General features: G+C 34.9%; 1 protein-coding gene across 2 annotated transcripts in view; it reads right to left on the bottom strand.

Annotated features, from left to right (window-relative positions):
• Window positions 1-13,966, bottom strand: part of LOC144977179 (sodium-dependent noradrenaline transporter-like) — a 212,076-nt gene extending 198,110 nt beyond the window's left edge. For both annotated transcript variants that reach the window (XM_078922092.1, XM_078922090.1), the window contains exon 1: window positions 12,913-13,966. The gene's annotated coding sequence lies outside the window, so the exon portion shown is untranslated. The remainder of the gene's footprint in view (window positions 1-12,912) is intronic.
• Window positions 13,967-14,649: the final 683 nt, after the last annotated feature.

The following is a 14,649-nucleotide window of genomic DNA, read 5'->3' as shown; positions in this document are numbered from 1 at the left end:
ATCGCTTCACACGCAAAGGGACCGAGATCGATCTCGGGTGTCAATATTTTTTCTGACCACCCTGTCCACCCTGTAGTGGTTGGCTAGCTTGTTAGACATGGCGGAAAGTGTGTTGCGATAGACTAGAGTCTTATCCAAAGAGTTGCAAGCAAACTCCGGGTCTATGGGCCTAATGGTTTCGGGGGAGTACTTGCTATCAAATCCACAAATAATAGAGCAGTCGATGCGGTTTATAAAGGCAAGAATAGGGAATAAGTCATCGCGATAATATAAACTTGCCTACATTTAGTTTGTGTCATCAATCTCTACAGCCAGTTGCCATGGTTCCGCATGCGCAGTATTTACGGGGAAATAAAGGCTATTACGAACAGGCCTCATGTATTTTAATTATTATACTGCTGTATTGTTGAAATTAGCAATGATCGAGAGCAATATTTTGAGATGTCAACTGTAGGTGCGCGCAAATGAATCTGGCAGATGGTGATTGTCAAAATCCAATGATCGATCATTTAGCCCCAGCCGTTTGATTTAAAGGGTGATAGAATTATTTTTTATTTAAAAACGATTTGCAAGTTGCTTGCATGCCGCTCATACAAATAGTTTTATAATATTTAGATTTAACTGTAATTCTGTGCTCGTTGGAGAAAAGTCAACAAGTTCTGTACGAAACAATTTGACCCCCAACTGACGTATACGTTGTGCAGGGTTGACACCCAATTGTTCTGGTCGCATTGTTGTAACGGAAATACTCTCAAATCGGCACGAAATTTTGTCCATGACAAACTGTGTTAAATCAGGCTTATAATTGAGTTCAGTTATCAGATATGTGCACCTAGCTCCCAACCCTTAAAAAGAATAGATAGAGTAAATTCATCGGGTTATTAAGGATCATCATTGGGGTATGGATAGATTTCTATCATAGCAATTCCTATAACAACAATTGTAAAGTACCATCCATGTGTCTTATAGAGAATAAAGAGGTACACTAAGACAGAAACTAGAGACTTAAACACCAAACGCTCCATATTGGACGGATAGGGCTCTGACTTTGACAATGTCGACTAAATGAAACAAATGGGAAGATCTGCTACTCATATAGATGGCGCCGTACTCTGAAACAAAATCACATTTTAAATATTTTGGCCATGAAAAATTGTCTTTCAAATATCGATTGATTAAAATGACAATTTGTCATTGGTATTTCTTTACACGTGTATGTATTTGAATGTACATTTATGTTCGTTTGTGTGAGTGTGTCTGCGAGTGCGTTTTCTTCTACCATTTGTATTTTCCTGCATATTATATGTAAACAAAAACAAACAAACATGTGATGTGGAAAGTTAAAATAACTTGATTGAGGACACTATTTTGTTTTATTTCTGGGGATTTAAAAATTTATTATAAACAAAATGTAATTTCTTTTCCAATACTATTATTATAATAATAATAATAATACATGACATTTATAACGCGCATTTTCATCACTGGGTGATGCTCAATGCGCGAAACAATAATACAGTGACATTATTATACATATGAAACATTATACAAACTACATCAACATAATATTATCATTATACAACAATGTAATAACTAAATATAAAGTCATTAATACAAGATATGTTATAATACATCCACATGCTATGTCAAATACGGAAATAATATAAAATAATGATATAATAACATAAACTAAATTAACATTCATATTGGGGTCAAATTACAAAGATGCATTAATCAAGATGTGTTTTAACAAAGAGATGGTGTTTTAACTTTGATTTAAATATTGATAAGGACTGCGCTTCTCTTATTCTTTTAGGAAGAGAGTTCCAGATGGAAGGTCCGACGTGACTGAACGATCTGCCTCCGTAAAATTTATATTTATATTTATTTGTAACAATTAATTTTGTAGAATCTAGTGCAGAACGTAGACTCCTCGTTGGCTTATACGTTTCTAAAAATTCAGTAATATACAATGGTGCTTGATCATTAAGGCACTTATAGCACAATACTGCTAGTTTGAATTCGATTCTCACTTTAACTGGTAACCAATGCAGCTCATACAAAAGTGGCAACGAGTAGGATGTTATCTTCTTTCTTAAAATCAATTTAGCAGCCGCATTCTGGATACTTTGAAGGCGTGATATTTTATCGTTGCTTACATTCGAGATTAATGAATTACAGTAATCTATTTTAGATAGTATGAAAGATGTTATTAGTTTGCATGTTACTTCTCTTGTTAGGAAAGGTCTAACTGAAGCAATTCTTTTTAATCCTATTGTCAAACTTCTACATAGAGAATCAAACTGTGCCTGCATAGTCATATGTTGATCTAGCATTACCCCGAGGTTTTTCACACACGTTGAGAGGTTAATTGTGCACCCATTTATATTTAGAGTAAACTTCAGAAAATCATCTTTCAAAACACTTTTTCTACCACACACCATCACCTCTGTCTTTTCATTATTCAGCTTTAACTTGTTAATTTCCATCCAGCATTTAACATCTCTAATACAGTCTTCAACACGGGTAATCAATGATGGGATATTACTAGGGATATCGCTTACATAGATCTGAGTGTCATCAGCATAGAAATGATACATTAATTTATTTTTAACAAAAATATCCGAAAGAGGTTGAGTATAAAGAGTAAAAATAACAGGACCAAGGACAGACCCCTGCGGAACGCCGTAATTTAGAGGAAATGTTTCTGATACTGCGCCATCGATCAGAACCGACTGAGATCTTGATGTTAGGTATGATTTAAACCAACTAAGCGCAGTGTCTCTTATTCCAAAAGTAATTTCTAATCGTTTAATAAGTATCTCGTGATCAATGGTGTCAAATGCAGCCGAAAGGTCCAACATAGTCAATAAACAGACATGATTTTTGTCAATACTATTAAGAATATCAGTGCATACTTTTAAAAGGGCAGTTTCAGTGCTATGATGTGATTTATAGGCAGATTGGAAATTTTCACTTAAATTATTTCGATGGATATGATACAAAAGTCTTTTTAACACAATGCGTTCAAGCACTTTGGATAGATATGGAAGGTTGGAGACAGGTCTGTAATTTTTCAGTTCGTTTACATTTAGATCGGACTTCTTTAATAGTGGTTTAACAATGGCACGTTTAAACGAGTCGGGGACACTACCTGAGACCAACGAATTATTTATAAGTTCAGTTATTGTTGGTAACAGTTCTTCAATACAAGCCTTAAGAATACTAGTTGGGATGGGGTCTACTAAGTCACAATATTTTGATGGGCTATCTAAAATGGCTGACTTCACTTCATCCTCAGTGGCTGGATCGAAAACATGTAGTGGCGTTCCATGGAATGGTCCAAAGCTCGGTGACGATGATGATGATGTATTGTCTAAGTTTTCCCTAATGGATTTTATCTTGCCGTGGAAATAGTTGGCAAAATTTTGAGCTAGTTCGGTGTTATTTCTAGACGCTGGAAGGGGTGTGGATTTCTTACTGCCAAGAAGGTCGTTTGCGGTGGAAAACAGTTCTTTGCAAGATGTAATGCTTTGAAATTTTTCGTTGTAGTGGGCCTTTTTTGCGCATGTGATGGCGTTATAAAGAGCCGACTTAGCTGCTTTGTATATACCTTAAATACCGTTAGGCCACTCTTTCGCCATTTCCTTTCAGCCTGTCTCTTTTTTCTCTTTAATTCCTTTATCTCGGAATTGAACCATCGCGAGTGTGGTCGATTCGATACGACCCGACATTGTGGCGGTGCCTCACGGTCAATAATAGATCGCAATACTTTGTTGAAGTCGTTTATATTTATTATTCAACTTTCTCAAAAATATGAGATATGAAGAGAGAAGAATAATGAAAATATTTAGAAACGTCATCCCACAAACTGGGTAATTTCTTGACACGACAGGTGTGTTTGTATGTTCAATTATCCGAATCAATATATATCGTTGTTAGCGTGGGCGTTTTCCATTCTGAATAAATAAACATGACATGCGTAATATATTTGGAATATTAGACAAGTTATGATGATTAGGTGAATTAGCCTCTTTGTAAGTTGGTTAGTAGATAGCATAGTCCCTCTGAGAGGGAGGTGAAAGACAGATACTTGTAAAATGTAAGAGAAAAAGAGAGTGTAGAGCAAGAGAGAGAGAGAGAGAGAGAGAGAGAGAGAGAGAAGGAATAGAAGAAAATGAAAGTAATAGTGTGCGTGTGTGTGCGTATGTGTGTGCGTGTGTGTGTGTGTGTTTATGTGTGTGAGTGTGCGTTTCTTCGTTATATATATATATATATATGTGTGTGTGTGTGTGTGTGTGTGTGTGTGTGTCTGTCTGTGTGTTTCAATGTACAGGTAGACAGATAGATTGGGGATAGATAGATATAGATAGATAATCGACAGATAGATAGGATAGATAGATAGATAGATAGACAGATAGATAGATAGATAGATAGATAGATAGATAGATAGACAGATAGATAGATAGATAGATAGATAGATAGATAGATAGATAGATAGATAGATAGATAGATAGATAGATAGAGAGAGAGATAGATAGATAGATAGATAGATAGATAGATAGATAGATAGATAGATAGATAGATAGATAGATAGATAAATAGCTAAATTGATACATAGATAATGTTAGAATTATGTAAAATGTAAATGTACGATTTTGACTACTAGGCTAGTAGCTATATGGATTTTATATTTGGAAGTGATATTCTATTTTGGATTAAAGGGTTTTCCTGCAGCTAAAATCACGTCACACCCTAAAACAACCTACAGACGATATTCAGGACTACCCTTTGACAGAAAAAACATACATATGATCGATTTTCATTTATGCATCCTTCTAAATCTGTGGGGAAAAAAATATTTTTTAAAAATTGGGTGAAGGTTTTCGTTCATAGCATTCAATTGTTCTTTCATGTTGATGGGTTTTTTTATTGTTTTTTTTCCCCTTTTTTTGGGGGGGGGGGGGTGTTAGTATCTCTATGCGCCAGATAAAGGGTTTATATTATTATCATTAAATGATCACAGATTAAATAGACTTTCAGCTTGGAAAACCATCACCAATCAAATTAAAACTACCTTCCAAAGTTGCCATTTGTTTAAATGATGCCTTTGGATAGGTTGCAAAAAGGTGATATTGCTCTTTATAAAAGCTTTTATTTATTTACGAATGTAAATATAGGCATGATGATGAATTATAAAATGCACACTTGCTATTTTAACGGGTTTTTGAAGGTTTTATGGCCAAAAAAAATATTCATAAAAGCCTTCCATATTATACCAGAATTGTGATCCCCGACTGGTGGAAATGTTTTGTTTCATTTAGTGTCTCCGTCAGTATCTAAATTGTTTTCTCCTTCAGGATGTGATTTTTGTTTTGTTATTTTTTGTTGTTGTTTTTTTTTTTTTTTTTTTGTTTTTATGTTTCTTTTTGTTCTCAGTTTTACAAATAAGAGAGAAGAATGGATGAACAGTTGGGCAATGAGCACCACGGGTAGATGTATGTTTTCCCATATGACCACTCCTGTAAAGATTGATTGCCTAAATAAGCTCAGAAGACACCAGCAAAGCATCATGTTTCAACTAAGAACACAACACATACGGCTCAACAACCATTTAAACAAAATTACAAAAGACGCATCCCCTTCCTGCCCCCTATGTCAACACCCCAATGAAACAGTAACACACCACTTGCTTGAATGTCAACCTCTTGAAGACCTGAGATGCACATTCCTCCCACCAAATCCAAGCATCAGTAACACACTTTATAGTCACCTGGAACAACTACAAAAGACGTCTAACTTCTACGTCATGGCACAAGACCGAAGGGCTAGAGCTCAGGTGGTCGCTGGTTCGGATAAGTAGGTAAGTAAGTTCTCAGTTTTAAAGGAATATAATGGTGCTTATGGGAAATAAAGTGGAAAATGAACGAACAGTCAAAATAGTAGATAGCAAGATGCCATACTGACGCTCGAGAAATGGGAGGCGAGGAATTGAGTTATGGGTCCAAACAGTCAACAGGTGTAGGTCCTAATAGCAGAGACAGCGAGAGTTACGAGACATGAAACATGCCGGCGAGTCAATGCTAAAAATCGATTGTGTCATGATTTACATATAAGTTTTGCCGAATATTGACCAAGCGATCATTCAATAAAATCTAACTTACACCTAATAATTAATGATCGTATTCCAATTCTAATTACATGCATTGACGTCATAAAAGATGATAGATTAACTCAAAGAAAAATAAATGAGTTAAAGAGAGAAGAAAAGGATAAGGAGGATGATGATGATGATGATGATGATGATGATGATGATGATGATGATGATGAGGAGGAGGAGGAGGAGGAGGAGGATTGTACAAAACGAGTAGCGAAATGACAAGTTCTCGACGAAAGGGAAAAATACACATACACTGTTTTCCGGCGAGTCTCGTGTCTCGTAACTCTCGCTCTCTCCGCTAATAGTAAAATAGCGATCTGTTTTCGGGGACTTGAAAAGGCCCACCAAAACGTAAGCACAGAATGGCCAGGAAACAGTGGCATTATTTGTCTATACTATACTGACATAGATATCCTGGTGCACAGAGCCGAGTGCCCACCCTGATATGCACTGGAATTAGCTTATTAAGTAGAAGGTACAAGTGGAGAGTGAATGATACCTTAAAATGTGCCACATTTTGAAATACTGATTCTTATGATAAAAAAGCAAAAAAAACAACAACAAAAAAAAACAACAACAAAATAGATCAATGAAATAAAATATATAATTAACTATGGTTGTTAAAATTTAGGAACAGTGACTTTATGTTGCCATGAAACCAGTGTAAAAATAAAATAAAGATAAAATGACCATGCTACTATTTGACACAGAACGCACTACTTTGGCATCCAAAAATTTTAAACAAAATAATCTAACAAATATAAATTTCAAATAAAAATAAACCAATTGGCGCATCTCATGATTTGTGTCAGGTAGAGATATCACGTGGATATTGAATTGTAACATTCATTTGTTATAACCTGTTACTCTTTTTAAACTTACCAAGAATTTGATATGTAAAATTAATCGTCACATAAGAATCCAATGCATCCCTCTACCTCTACGACGATTAATGACTGCTATAAGTCAACAGGCAGAAAGAATCTTATGACCTCACCTTGTACCGATAAAATATAATGAAGAACTTACAATCAACCAAGTTTTGGTTCAATTCTGATATGGACGATACATAATATGTCGAGTGGTAACGAGTGCAATCATGATTGCAAAATTGATTACGAGCGTGAAGGATATTAGAATCTGAGCTTTGTTTAAAGCTTGTTTTGAAGTCAATGCTGTTAAGTCATATTTTATTATACATCTTCATACTGACGCTCATTGACAACACGTCTTTTTAAATATTTTGGCCAGAAAACTTTTTCTATATTTAACAATAGATAAAGGTGGACACCAACTTGTTAAAATAGCTTATATATGTACAATAAAGTGCAGTCGCATTGGTGTGTCTGGAATTTTGTTCAATATTCGATATGCTGTTTAACCCCTCCCAGCCCCCCCCCCCCTCCTCCTCCATATCATATCAACGGTAAAACTCAGGCTGAGTCAGTCCGTGTACCTGGAGATGAAGAAATATTGATGAGAGATGCAGCACGTCATATATTATTTGAAGTGATTTTGTAAGTACAATCCGCTGTTTAAGTGTATTTTATAAATTCGTCCAATCTTTGCTGCAAACGTTCCATTAATCAATAAATGAAATGTGTCTGCTGGCATATTGACTTTAACGGAATTATCAATTTATATTAACGGACATCAAGTTCAAAATTTACTACTTAATTAATCAGGAGTTAAATAGCTGAAAAGGTGTGTGGTGTGTATGAAAGGTACCAATTAATTTTTTTAATCATGAGTTAGTTCGTCAATTAATGCAGTAAAATACTCAATTTACCTCTTTAGAAAGAAAACTCAAAGGAAAGAAAACGAGTGAATCGTCGTGGAATGGCAATTTAGGACCGTTTATCTTAGAAATTATCCATTATCTTTTCTGGAGGAAAACGAAATCATGAACAAAGTTTCATTGCGCGTCATGAGAATGCACTCTCTTTCTAGCAAGAGTACTCCTTAATGTTTTAAAAGTGAACGGTGTCGATTTGACGTTTTTTTTTCTTGTCCATCTCGTGGCAATACGTGATTTATACTGATTCAATCGACAAAAAAAAAAAATGAAAGAAAAACAAACAAAAAAATCCAGTAATTTAGCTTTGCCTTTTGATGATGACAATTTGAGAAATGAAAATTTAATAATAAAAGATATATTACATTCCTTGGTAATTACATCAAAGCGTTGGCGAATTCGTCAGTTGCTTTAGTATGCTAACCGTTATGCCAAATGTTTCTCAAATGATCACGTCAGATATCATTTTGCCTACGTACTACGTCACCAACCACTCATATAATATATTATCCCGTTTTCATGGGAACAAGAGGAAAGTCTCTGTCATCATATAAATCGAGAGAAAGGGGCGAAAACTTTGCTTCAAGGTGAAATGGATTCACTACCATCTCGGTGTAGAAGGTAACATCATTAATCAAGTACATTGAATAATATTATTAATATGATAACTAGAGCTAAATGAGATAAATAAATCGGCCTGCACTTCTGCACGTATCATAACAATTTGACATTGATATGATATTTCCAAAAACATTGTTCCGGTGCATCAAGTACAAAGCAAGATGGTTTCTACTTCCTACCGCGAACTTGAATAGAATAAGTTTTCTGTCCGTAAACATGGAGGTCACGGAATACAGAATGTAGATACGGTCTATAATATTATTATCACTATTGTAGACATTGTAATTGTCCAAGTACAAAAATTAGCCTTCCTTATCACAGGCTTTATGGTTTTCCGAAATAAAGAAATTAATTCATCGATTTTTTTTGTTTATTGTTAATTTATATTTTTTTAAAACAACTGTCGCTCGGTCCTCAAATTGAAGTTTCTATATAGCGAAGAAGAAGAAGAAGAAGAAGAAGAAGAAGAAGAAGAAGAAGAAGAAGAAGAAGAAAAGAAGAGAGGAGGAGGAGGAGGAGGAGGATGAGGAGGAGGAGGAGGAGGAGAGGAGGATGAGGAGGAGCGGAGAATTGGGGAAGGAGGAGGAGAAGAGGAGGAGGAGGGGAGGAGAAGAAGAAGAAGAAGAAGAAGAAGAAGAAGAAGAAGAAGAAGAAGAAGAAGAAGAAGAAGAAGAAGAAGAAGAAGAAGAAGAAGAAGAAGAAGAAGAAGTTCCCTCCCCTAGCCCTTCGAATGGCCTATTACAAAACCTATGAAATTTATTGCAGATTCTGTAGCGATAAACGGACTATTGCTTGCTGCCGACGTGCACGTACTTGCATGTCTGATAACCCAATTCTTTATTGGCTCATTGTCGTAATGGAAATCTAAAAATATTACGCAAAATATTGTCCATTACAACTATGCTAAACTAGGCCCATAAGTAGATTCAGATGTCAGACCTGCATATATGTACGCGTCGCTTGCTACTCATCTGAATTGAACGCTAAGTACTTTCCGCCATTTCTAATAAGCTCACCAACCCAATCAATGCCGAGTGGAAGGAGATGCCATATATATATATATATAATATATATATATATATATAATATATATATATATCATATATATATATATATATAATATATATAAAAAATATATTATATTTAATTATATTTACCACAATGTTTGAGACAGTCTACATTAATGTTTCAGGCCCAATCAGCCATCGTCAGGACTGTGTGTTACATGAGTTTGTCAACAAACCAATTTTTTGTTGACAGACTGCCCTGTGGTCGGTAACCGAATCAGTGACAATGCTTGCAAAACTTTGACCTTCGTGTTGTTTCCTTCGGGGAGGTATTTTCCACATATCACCCAACTCGACTCTGATGTGTCGGATATTGTAAGAACGCTACCTAGCGAGGGACTTGCACTGCATGAAAAGTGAACGTGTTTATATAAGTCCAGTTGGGAATAAGTAGAGTATTGTAACACGCATTGATCACAGTATTACTGTCATAACAACATATGATTATGTTACAGAAATTTGCATGTGTTCATTTCTTAATAATTTTGAACGACTTTGTTGCCAGGGAGAAAAATATTACGACCAAGAAGATAATTCGTATAAAAGGAGCTTTTTCAGCAGTTGGTATCCCCGATTGTAAACTTCCGGTATTTTCATCAAACCGTCACAACCAAAATTTAAAAAATAAAGTTAAAGAAAAAGTTGTAAGATTAGCCAAAAAAAAAAATATACGGTTTCCATCTAGACGGTAACTGGTCCCAGCTCAACTCCCATCTGGACGTATCTGATCCCAGCTCAACTCCCATCTGGAGGTAACTGGTCCCAGCTCAACTCCCATCTGGAGGTAACTGGTCCCAGCTCAACTCCCATCTGGGCGTATCTAGTCCCAGCTCAACTCCCATCTGGGCGTATCTAGTTCCAGCTCAACTCCCATCTGGACGTAACTGGTCCCAGCTCAATTCCTATCGATTCGTTACGATCATAAAAGTCTCAAGTTTAAGAATTTTTGGCACGGTTATGGTTTTCGTAGTTCATTTAAATTTGAAGTCAACGTTTTCTGACCAAAAAGGAGCAAAAGGTTGTTTTGTCATTGTGCGGCAGTGAATCCCTGCTAGACTTCAATGTGGAGAATAAGTAAACAGGTTATTTGCTTTATCAAAATGTCACCCGCGGCTAAAATAATATGAAGGCGAGTCAATAACTAACAATTTGATATCATTGCCATGGCTTTAAGCCTATAGGAGGAACGTATAGAGGGGGGAAGGGGAATCCTTTACTTCACCTCACAGATAAACGGATCGGTTTCAAACCGGTGTTTATTGTTTAGGTTGTTTTTATTGTGTTTTGCTCCTCTTTTGTTGTTGTTGTTCTTTTTAACACCTACAGCAATAATTGGGAATATGGTTATGTTTGATATGACTGAAAGTACTTTGCAATTGGCCATCTGCCTATCCATAGAGTATATTTAATGTAATTGTTATTGTCAATTTAAATCTACACAAAGGGGGGTAGACTTCTTACATGACGTGTCGAGTGGAGGACACGATCGATGTTCTAGAAACATCCCAATCCTCTGGAACAAACTTCCAAAAGAAATATGATATTCCTCATCGGAAGATTTGTTTAAAACGCTTTGTTCTTTTCCAAATTGAATTGTTGATGTCTCTGCGCGCTTAGAACTTACTCGTGATACGGTAGTGCGCTCAACAAATATATAATATATTATTATTATTATTATTATTATTATTATTATTATTATTATTATTATTATTATTATTATTATTATTATTAGTTTATTATTATTGTTTTTATTATTATTATTATTATTATTATTATTATTATTATTATTATTATTATTACTTGTGTTTCTTAACAATGAAACCAACATGCACTTATTTGCAGGTCTGATAACCCAATTTGTCGTAGTCTCATTGTTCCAAAGCGCAATGATAAAATGCATCATTAACCTGTAGACGGGTGGACAAATGAGAAAATGTACTTTTACCAAAATAACAACAGTAGCAATGGTGGAACCTTTTAATTAATTGTAAAAGCTTTATAATACACACTTGCCTAACCAGGGCCTGTTAGAATTCAAAGACCCATAGCCGATGTTTGTCCTGATTTCTGTAGCGTTAAAATGATACTAAAAATTATTTTGGCACCCTTTGGATAAGACGCTGGTTTAAACAAGGTACTTGACACCGGATTAACATATTCAGCAACCAGTCACTGGTGACAGAGGGTCAGTAAAAAATATCAACACAAACCGGGATTGAAATCAGTCTCTACTTTGAGCAATTTGATTCCGACCCCTACTTACCATACTAAAATTCGAGCTGTTAAAAACAGTAGTGTATAGACCAATTAAACTGTATCTCAACTGAGTTGATTATATCTTTTTATCTAACCACAATATTATTTTGATATAGTATGTTTAATGACCAACGTGTACATATTTGTAGGTCTGATATCGAAACACAATTATGGACTTGTTTTAACATTGTTAAGAAATGAAGGAGCAGGCACCGGTGTAAGATAAAGAACTGAACAAGTGCGTATGAAAGGTGCCAGACAAAGCAAGAGAGAAAAATACAAGAAAAAAAAAGACATCCCAAAAAATTATTCGAGGTCGACTGATTTTTTGGGATGGTTTTCTTCTTGTATTTTTCTTTCTTGCTTTGTCTGGCACCTTTCATACACACTTGTTCAGTTCTTTATCTTTAACATTGGCGTTGGTTTGAGAGTATTCCATTACAACAATGAGCCCATAATGATTCGGGTTATCAGACCTGCAAATAAGCTCACATAGGTAGTGATGGAAAATTAGAAGAATATTAATGGGTTTTACTTATCTACGAAACTACAAATGCCTATGATAACTAAGCTGCCTCATTTACCTCATAAAAGTGACGACCATGCTTTGCACTGAAATGTTAGCAAACAATAATCATTACAGTTTTTGATTAGTGCAAGACGAGAGCTTAAAAGGGCTTAGTGTGCGTCAGTGTAGGGTGGGTAAAGGTTCGAAATTGTCATCTGCTATAGCAGCTATAGCCTATTAGGTATAATGATATCAATCAACTAAAATCTATCATTTAACCCTTTTATGCCGGAGATCGAATTTATTCTCGGCTGATCAAATTATAACTTATTGAATATAACCATAGACAATCGTTCTCACCTTAGAGCGATGCGAGTATGTCTGTTGTATTCAGGCAAAATATAATGTAATCGGTTTGGAGTAAACTTGTACCCGAAGAAAAAGGGTTAAATTTAGAGAATAGGTACACATTACTCACGTCATAGAATAGGTACACATTACTCACTTCATATAAAATAACCTTGTTCCAAGTAAATCCAGAGTTTATCACATTCCAATCCGGAAAATATTCAGCTTTACTATTGACGTAACCAAGATATATTTCAATCATGCTAGTAATAAATTCGTCTAAATAAAATTACACAATATCGTCATGTCGAAAATAATTTCTAATCCTTGGTACGTGATAGGAACTTAAAATTCACGTGTTGACAAAGTCAATAAAATACCGACACTTTCCTCCGTGGAGTAACAAATCCCCAGTTTTATTGTGTCGTTGAGAAGGTGCAAGTTGATGCCTGGCGGTGAAAAACAAATCTGCTCTCACCTGCTTTTTTCTCAGACGTTTGAAGTAGTAAACTAAATTAATTATATGATGGGTCCCGCTTGCGTCGTTCGATAACCAGGACGGTGAATTGAAAATGGATTTGGATTACAAACATTTCAATTTTTTTTCTATAAGAATGATAAAAGAAGTGGATACTGATAATGCACCATGAATCAAACAACCAATGTACAAAATAAATTATAGAGACCTCGCACTGCAAGAAGCTAGACGACCCTTTTATTTTTCTTTAAAAAAAAAAAAATTCAGGATTTTTTTTTTCAGACACAACAATTCAAACCTACTTTTCTTTCAACGCTTTTAGTTATGAAGCCATTTAAGAGTTATAGTTTACCGTGCTTCGTTAACAATTAATAGATATATAGATATGTAGTAATGACAATGAAGCTCCATAGCGGAATGTTGCCGTTTAGCGTTGGTTCAAATAAACATTATATTCCATGTGTGTATGCCAGTATTTTTTTTAATATGTACTTAAAAGCTATTGAAATGAATTTATCATTTTATATTTTATCAAACTTGTACTCACGTCATAGAATAGGTACACATTACTCACTTCATATAAAATAACCTTGTTCCAAGTTAATCCAGAGTTCATCACATTCCAATCCGGAAAATATTCAGCATTACTATTGACGTAACCAAGATATATTTCAATCATTCAATGATCACAACTTTTCATCTGTTTTTGGTTTGTTTGGTTTTTATCTTTTATTTATTTTTATTTTTTTTTTTTGCACCAGCACTAATAGTAATGAAAGTACTTTTGTTAATGAATTCCACGCTAATACCCGACGTGAAATAAGTGGACGTCTCTGATACCCCAATCGTTGACAATAACAATAATGGGAATTATAATATGACTGAAGTTTCTATTCGGAAAATGAAGTTATTGGAAATTTATTTTCACATTTTGTAACAAAAGGCATTGAACGTTTCTTGAACGTTTACTTTGAGAGATTTCCAAACAAATAACTCATCCCCTTTCTAGTTTATTTAACACATTTCTATCAATAGGTCAAATTCCAGAAGACAGGAAATTCGCCAATGTAAATGTCATTGTCATGTATCAAAGAACTAATAAAAACATACCTGGAAATTCTGGAAATTACAGACTTGTTAGATTAACGTGTATTTAATGAAGAGTTTATGGAATTAATTCTATAAGACAAAATACTGATTTGTTTGTTGTTGTTTTTTTTTAAATATCCAAATATTGGGCAATTGTGAACATTGTTTAAGAGAGAAGCGCTCTTGTGTTACTTAGTCATTACATGCAATGTAAGATTATTCCAGCCTGATTGATAATGACAAATGTATTGGTATTGATTGTGAATGCAGTCAGGCTTTGGATTCTTTTCCCCATGAGGGGCTTTTCACAATTTGTGATTCAACTGA

The sequence above is a fragment of the Berghia stephanieae genome, chromosome 7 (genome assembly GCF_034508935.2).
Source record: "Berghia stephanieae isolate SIO BIC M18660-M18661 chromosome 7, UCSD_Bste_1.3, whole genome shotgun sequence".
Taxonomy (NCBI): Eukaryota; Metazoa; Mollusca; class Gastropoda; order Nudibranchia; family Aeolidiidae; genus Berghia; species Berghia stephanieae.
The sequence above is the reverse complement of the archived record's forward strand: the minus strand, read 5'-3'. Positions and strand labels throughout refer to the sequence as shown.